Raw genomic sequence first — 8,736 nt, forward strand, 5'->3', positions numbered from 1 at the left:
CAAATGGTGCTGGGCATAATTAGACATCGAATTGATGGTTAGTCACAGCTCGCAGTCTATTAGCCAAATTAATGGTTTATGGCTGTCACGCCCCTAACACTATATGCTATCTATTGCCCCCTCTGAACAGCAGTTAAAGTTACAGTTTTCGATGGCAGGGGAGGCACAACAATAAACCTGTCGGAGCTATTCCATAGCTGTTTAATATCATTGCCATATGCTTGGATTACCAAGCCCTAAAACCGCACAAAACAATGCACGATACAACAACAGCAACAGCAACAGCAACAACAACAATTGGACTGTATCGTATGGAAGACATGTTGACTTTTTGGTGTGTACAACGGGACGTATGCGCGTTGTTGTACTATTTGCTATTTTGCATGCCTTCACATTAGATAAGTTAAGATTGGCGATTGTCGGTTACATTGTTGTCGCTGTTGCGGTTGTAATTATGCAAATTTGTTAACAACCTCTAAATACGGCAACAGCAACAGCAAAAGCAACAGCACCAGCAACATTTTCATTTTCATTTTAATTTTGCAGTTTTTTTTGTTTTTGTTTTGTTATTTTTTTGTTGTGTCTTGAATTTTTGGCTTGAATTTTTAATTAACATTGCGCATACGCCACATGCACCCCAACAAAAACGAACCGAATCTTGAGCCAAGCGGCGCCTATTTCGAGGTGTGTTGTTGCTGCGGTAAAATGTATGCCAAATAAATGCAGCTAAAAATGAAATAATGAGAACACTTTTTTTATGCAAACCTGGCTTAAACACTTTCACTCAGGCAGTGCGACTATAAGAAACAGAAGAAAAAAAAAAGTAATGCAACTAGCAGGCTACACGAATTTCGTGTCGTAAAGCTCTCAACTCCCGGCCAGCCAACTGAGTGCTGGTGCTGGGCCAGCCAGTCCGAGTGGGTGGGCAGCGCGGGCTGCACCACAACGAGTCGCTGTGGCATGCTCAAGTGGTGCAATGTACACACGAGTGCGAGTGCGAGTGCGAGAGCTGAGCATCGAGATGCACATGAAATTGGATGTCTTTTTTGTTGTTTGTTTGTTTGTTTGTTTGTTTGTACTTGGACAGGGAATTGGGGAAATGGGAGTGGGCATTGCAATGGACATGAGCCAGTTGTAGACGTTGCTCTGTTGCTGTCACATTTGCAATTAACTCACGAGGCGACGCGACATTGATTAACGAGGCGTTTTTAAGCGGCACTTAAACACGCGCTAATGTCGCGACAGACAACAATAACAATAACAACAATAACAATGGCAACAGCTGACGTTCGACAGGCGACAAGCACACACACAATGGGCATGGCCAGAGTGCAATGCATCTACTTGTATCTCATAGATACAGATACAAATGCCAGCCAGCATCCAGTTGGATTCTGAAAACTGTTCAATTGTTGGCAATGTTTGCTAATTGAATTGAATGTGAGCACTTAGCTGCTTAGGATAAGTCGAAAAATTAGTTAACAATTGATGTGACCTATGCACGCACGCACACACACATACACACACACACAAAGCTCATATCGGACAATGCGCGCACTTTCGCTGTAAAATAAATTTTATTAATTATTGCACATTTTCTTGAATTGTTGTTTTGTTTTGTTTTATCGCTTTGTGCCTTGCGACATTCGCAGAACAAAAAGTGAAACAAAAAGAATGAGCGAAAGTATGAAGAAGCAGAACATTCACAAACGCCAACACGGAAAGCGTTAAGTACTTGCATTTGTATACCCTGTAGCGTAAGGGTATTATGGTTTTGTGCGTATGTATGTAACGGGCAGCAGCTGGCAGCGCCAAGCCCATAGGGCATATATATTCCAAATCAAAAGCCGAGTCGATTCAATCATGGCCATGCATGAGAGCTAGAGATGCACAGATCAAATTAATTGAATTTTATCGATAACACCCGATTAATATCGATTGGTTGTTTTGAGCACAATTCGAGGATAGAGAAAAAAATTGTGGCATATAAGGACAAGTTCTTTGTATACCAAAATCGAGAATATTTTAGTCTTCGTTGCGGGAACTTGAAAAAGGGTATAGGGTATTACCTAGTCGGGCCGACCATTCTGATTTATTTTATTTATTGTTATCGTATACCATATATATATTTCCATATATATGTAGTTGTTGCAATCCCTCGTGAGCTATTGGAGGTGAAGTCAAGTGCCTTTTCCGAGGCGACGAGCCCTGGATGTGCATCAGGATAGTCAAATATATATATATATATATATATATATATACATACCTATGTGCACACATACATTTGCTGGCAGCAAATACTCGATTGAATGCTCGGCCAAGTCAAGCCCTCGCAGGACATTGGCTTGTCGAAAAGTGCCCGCAAAGAAAAGCGGAATGGGCAGGAAATAAGAGTTGCTGAAGCACTTCTTCTGTAATCGCCAGAATATAAGTAAGAGCTGGTTTGAATTCTTGGCAGCCTCTTGTCCAGTTTATCTTTCTGTCCTGGAAAAGATGGCTGGGTCTCTTTGGACCTAGGCTACGTCGCGAAATGGAAATCGGGAGAATACAAGCCATGCTACAGCCTGTTAACAAAAATATTTGGTTTCCTTTGACTTTATTTTCATTGCTTATAATTCTCAAATAGTTCGAGCTATGGACTGAGAAGAAGGCCTTGCAAATTGAAATTCGGTTGGAAAGTCCAGGAATATCTACACAGACAACCTGTTCCCTCTTGGTGTTTATATCTTGTTGTTGTTCTTGGCTGTTAAGGCCAACCTTGAACTCGAGCCGGCTAGCTTAAAGTGTAGCTACATTTGTCATATTTTTTTATTTCATTTTTGATTGAGCCGGCAAACGCCGGGTACTACCAGCTGGTATCAATCGCTCCTCCTTTGGGCGAGGTTAGTGCCGTCAGCTGAGCATTTTGTGTTCGTTTTCGATCTCGCTTTCTGCTGCTTAACATTTTTCGAGTTCACTTTTAGTCTTCATGTGTATGCATGTGTATGTGTGTGTATGTATTGTTGTACGTCTCTTATTGTTATTGTTATTTTTATTGTTATTACCATTGTTGTTGTTGACATTGTGGCAGCGCCGAGCTTTTAATTAATTTGTGTCTGCTCTGTGCGGATGTTGCTCTTCGTGTTGATACCCTTACCGAAGGTATTATAACTAAGTTAGGACGTATGCGACGTATTAAATGAAATATATAGATAAACAGGATGACAAGCTGAGTCAACTCAAAGAAAACTTTTCTTTTTAAATGAACTGGTCAAATTAGAGGGTATTCTGTTCGGATCGGTCATCTATTTAAAAACATTTTGCTTTTTCAATATCAATCGCAAACAAACTAGGCAATTACGATATTCACCATTCCCCCCAAATATCTGCAAGCCCCGAGCCCACATAGAAGAGTATTTGATCTTCGGCATGCTCAAGATAGCCGTTCTTTCGTGTTAAATATTTTCTTGTATTTGATTGACTGTGTTAATGCTATATGAACGTATATATGTGGCATGTATTCCGTATATATATTACATCAATAATATCTCCAAAATTATTTTGCTACGCATCTGTAGAACAGGTACAATAACGTCCCGGAATATTAGTCATCAAAAGCTGCGCCACTAACAATAAATATGGTCACAAAAAAAGGGAGATCTGCGGGCAATGCAAAGGGCGCGGGGTCGTGCCGTGTGAGTGTAAGAGACATGAGAGCGAAGGCGTTGCCCACAAACCAGTTAGCTGATTCATTTGGCTTGCAGCTGTTTTGGCTATGACCAAATGGTCAAACGGGCAAGAACCTGCCAAAAAACAAATTATCGACTGCTTAGCCGAGTGCACGGCGTTTTTACTTGAGGAACATCGAAATGTTAAAAGAATTGACAAAACACTGTGATAATATCAATAATACAGTGAAAACTCTCCTGACGAACACTCCTAACAGACGGGCAGCCCGCTTGGGCGGACATATTCTCTTAAACCATTATGAATCCGGCCATACCCATTTACCCTCTATTAAGCGAACACACCTCTCTTGACCCGAAGCTCGCTGTTCGGCCTAGGTAGTTTTTACTGTAGTTGTATAAACAACAAGAAATTAACATTTGAAATTAGTTAGTTAAGCACAAACCAAATAAGTAATCTTATCTTAAAACAGTTTAAATATTTCAAGATCAGCAAATTGGACCCGTAAAATATGGGTCTTATTATTGTTTTCTTTCTTCTAAAAATCATATTTACCAAAAAATGTTGTTTTATTATATAACACAATTTTCACTCTTCACTCTGAAGAAATGTGGTTTTCTCTATGGAAAGGCATACAGAATATATACATACATATATATAGGAATATAATGAATATATAAAGAAAATGTATGACTATTTTGATTTTTTTCAAAAAAAAATATAGTTGGTCGCTAATTTCATTAGCCTAAGTCACAGCTGGAACAATGCATTGTACAATGCAAAGTTGCGATACGCTCAAGCTAGATGGAATGACTAAAATGATAAATAAATTATATAAAAAATACGCACATTTTAAGAGGATAACGCCGTTGCCCTGCTGATTTCGATTCAGGCCGAGATTATTGCGCATCAGCGAATGATGCGAATGCGAATGCTGATGATGAGTGCCATCCAGTGCGGATTTGATAATATGAAAGGCCATCATGCAAATGCATTACACGAAGGCCTATTATTAATTTTTATTAGCTGCTGATTATATGAACTATATATGTTCCGATCAATTGTAGCTATATATGTAGTTGTCTTTTAGCTCTGCATATGCGTGTGCGTGTGAGCGTGTGTGTGTGTGTGTGAGCGTGTGTGTGTGCGTGCTAAGTTATAGAAATAAGTAATATAGAGCGGGTCATCTGATTATCTGGCGTTGCAAAATCTGAGATCAGACGCCCAAAAAATACGAAATAATAATGCTTTAAACATTTCCAGTTTGAAATTTGTTAACAAATCGACAATTTTTAAATGTATTTTTTTAAAAACAATAAAAATAAAAAACAAAATGCGCTCTACTGATAATGCAAAGACGTCGACGTCGGCTGCTAAGTTTGCAGCTGAAATTAATTATTGTCGATTTATTTTTGAATGCTCATGAGCATTAACATATACGAGTGTGTGCATGTGTATTTATGTTGCCAGCGACAACGACAACAACGACAACAACGACAACGCAGTGTAAACGCCTCCCCCGGAGTGAAAAGCAACAACAAAATTGATGGCCTTTGGCTGCGGCTGGGGTCAACGGGGTCGCCAGGTCGATTTTGGTGTGCATTGGTCATGGCGCAACAAGCATTGCAACAATGACAACAACAACAATACACACACGCACATATACACACACAGGTACAGCTACACAGACTCACAGTTTTCTTCAAGTTTTTCTTTATTTTTGCACTACGCTCGCATTCCCGAATAATTCACTTGCACTTGCACTTTACTCATTGCACTCCCAATAAAAATTGTACAAAAAAAATAAATAAAAAACACAGTGCATGTGTGTGCGCTTGTGTGAATGTGAGTGTGAGTGTGAGTGTGCACTACTCTATTATTTGTGGAGATAAAAACGGAACAGCAACTGGTGCGCTTCAAACGATAGCGCGGCGTGGCAAACATGCGGCAAGCACGACAAGATCGATTCTACTGAATCCGCTGTGCGCCGATGAATGGGAATGGAGCCCCCAAAATGAGCAGCCAACAACAACCACAACAACAACCACAACAACAACTACAGCAACAACAACAACAAAAGAGCGACTAATAAAAAACGGCAACGCGAAACTAAAACGACGACGACTACGCGATGTCCAACGACGCGCGAGCCATTGGAGCATGTGCCACAAAAATTATCACGCTGGCTGCCTGCCTGCCTGCACATGCAGTGTTTATGTGTATGTGTGTGTTGGTGTGTGTTGGTGTCTGTGAGGGGGTTGCTGGGCATTTAAGTAGCCTAGCATAAAAACAGCCTGTTGCGCTCTTCAATCGCCTCTATTGATTGCGGGTTAAGCCCAGCACTAAAAAAAACAAACACAAACAACTTATTAATTGCAGAATTTGACGACGTATCGTCTGGGCAAATGGTTACAGAAAGTACAGCTAGCCACGGCAAGCCGAATATTAAATACTCTATGCTATATGACAATAAGACTAGAGCACAGCGAAACTTACATAAATATGAAAGATGTGGTCAATATATCTTGGAAATCAGAAAAGAATTGCATATAATAACTTTACAGTCGAAAGAGCATTAAATTTGGTGCCAAAATCATATTCTACGCAAGGGTAAATAAAACTTCTATCTTCCTATGCTATTCTTCTCACATAGTGTATTTAAGTCCGTAAACACAAGTTGCTGGAAGCAAACGTCAATTGCAACTTTCATGCTCAATCTAAGTAAATTTAGTTTGAAACCAAATACATTTGAAACCAAATACAATTAATTGTACATCCTAGTTTAGTTGCGCACCTAAAAGCAGCCACAAACGACATAAGACAGTTTTTTATTAATTTCAGCCCAAAAGTTAGCAAAAGCTACTTGATGAGACGCGGCAAGCTGCGTGTTCTTTAAGTGTGGCGCAGCACCTTTAGCCAGCACACAAACCATAAGCAGCATTCGTTAAGTACTGCTGCAGATGGAGCTAGCAAAAATTGGAGTATACCTCGTATACAATAGATGGCGCCACAGCTAGTTCGCAGTTTGGCCTCTTTTATAACGAAGCGGGATTTATTCAAAATGGAGAAAACAAAAAGGTTTAAGGTGCAGCCGAGTGCAACCGACTGTGCAATACTCTGTTCATAGCGTTAAAACAGTCAACCAGAGCATTTTTGAAGACGCAGAAGTGACATTTAAGCTGAGACATGAGAAAGTATGAGCTTTTACGTTTTGTGGTAAGAGAAGTGGACGTAGCCAAGTTTTGAACCGATTCGAGCTTGGAATTCCAATTAGTTTTAAGGATCAAACGAATCCTGGCCCAAGAAATGGCCTGAGGGCAGTTGGTGGATTCGAAACGCGAACCGTGAATCAGCCCAAAAGGAATCTATATTTTCTTCAAGGATACGCATGTCAAGAATCAACAAAATTATTCGCAGTTAAAAAATAATTGGAATTTGGAACTAAATTGAAAATCAAGTGGAAAGCCATTGCAATTGTGAAATAATAATTTTTAACAGTCTGCGCACTCACCTGAGAGACCCGTGTCATTGATGCTGGAGGTGGATGTGGAGAAGCCAGGCAATTTGCGCCAGCCCTTGCGATTCCAGAAGCTGCGCGCCTTCGACTCGGTGGGCACACTGGGTCCGGGATCTTCGGCGGCGCGTATGCGAGCACAGCTAAGGATGCGGCGGCCGCAAGAGGCGCGCGCCAAAAAACTGGAATTGGATGCGCCGCCAACTGCGCCAATATGCGTTTCATCATAGCCGGCGGCGGTGGCACGCTGAAAGGAGCGACAACTTTGGGTGGCGTAGGCAGCGGATGCGGTCGGCGTTTGGCGGGCGCACTTGATGTGATGCGTCTTGCTCAGCCGCAGGCTGCCAATGTAGCTGGCGCCGCTGCTGCCGCTGAAGCCGCTGTCCAGATCGCAGTTGGTGCTGGTGCTGGTGATGGCGGTGTGCGGATGCGGATGCGCATGCGGATGCGAATGCTGATGGGAATGCGTGCCTTTCAGCGTCGCGAGCAGCTGCTCAATGCCGCCCGCATCGCTGCTATCACAGATATTGTCCGCCGAGGTGGAGGTCAGCCTGGCCAGCACTGCCGGCTGTCCACTGGTCGCCGTTACGCACACGGTCGGACTGGGCTTGGGGGGCGTGCCAGAGGCACTGCCGCTGCCCCCAGCAGCAGTAGCAGCAGCAACAGCAGGCGGACTGCATTTGGGCGGACTTTCTGGCATCAGCATGGCCTCAACGCTGAGATTCAGCTCCCCGAGTATCTTGTGATGGCGATGCTGCACGCGACGCAGCTCTTCCTCGACGAGCGTCTGATTAAGCGAGCCCGCCGAATGCGAGCCGACGCTGCAGCCCAACTGCTGTGGCTGTGGCTGCGACAGCGTCTTACCCGTTGCCGCTGAGGATTGCAGGGCTGCCGCATTGATCTCCTCGTAGAAGTTCTCGCTCTGACTGCTCGTTGTGGTCAGCTTGTGGTAGCGCGTCTGGTACGATTGCAGCGTGGCTGGCGAGACCAGCTGCTTGTTCTTCTTGCCCTTGGAGAGGAGCGCGCGTATGGAGTTGGGCGGCGGCGGGCCAGCCTGAGCCGCCTGTGACTGCGCCGCTGTACAGCAGCTGGCATTGGCGCCCGCAGCGCCGCCAGCTGCTCCGCCGCCCTCCGGCTTGGGCACATTCGAGTGGCGCATAGCGGCGCCCGGCTCGTAATAGGCATACGAGTAATCGTGCTGCTGATGATGCATATGATTCAGGCTGCTCGCCTGCTGCAGGGCATTCCATTTGACCGCAGCCGTTTCGCTTCCGTCGCGGCCCAGCGTCTTGCTCTGGCGCCCAATCGCCTGGTTGAGCTGATGATGCGGCGTTAGGTCCTGCTGCTCGTTACAGATTTCGATCGCATCGGGATCGGGATCCGGATAGCGCGGCAACAGCTGGCGACGCCCGTTGCCATTCACGGCCATTCCGCTGGCCACACCCACGCAGCTGCCCAGGCTGCTGCTCACAATGGCCGCAACGGCAATCGGCGAGCTGCCGGCGGATTTGTGCAGCGGACTAGTGGCAGCCGGCGGCGGGTAGTCCGGCGGCGGC

The 8,736-nt window shown here is 44.2% G+C and overlaps 1 protein-coding gene across 1 annotated transcript in view; it reads right to left on the reverse strand.

Moving 5' to 3' along the window:
- Window positions 1–7,198, reverse strand: part of LOC135427325 (rho guanine nucleotide exchange factor 10-like protein) — a 96,554-nt gene extending 89,356 nt beyond the window's left edge. Inside the window, exon 1 of the mRNA XM_064680783.1 lies at window positions 7,178–7,198. The gene's annotated coding sequence lies outside the window, so the exon portion shown is untranslated. The remainder of the gene's footprint in view (window positions 1–7,177) is intronic.
- Between the last annotated feature and the right edge of the window lie 1,538 nt (window positions 7,199–8,736).

This window comes from Drosophila montana, unplaced genomic scaffold, assembly GCF_035044405.1.
Source record: "Drosophila montana isolate Dmon_TW-CO22-7 unplaced genomic scaffold, ASM3504440v1 contig_2178_1, whole genome shotgun sequence".
NCBI lineage: Eukaryota > Metazoa > Arthropoda > Insecta > Diptera > Drosophilidae > Drosophila > Drosophila montana.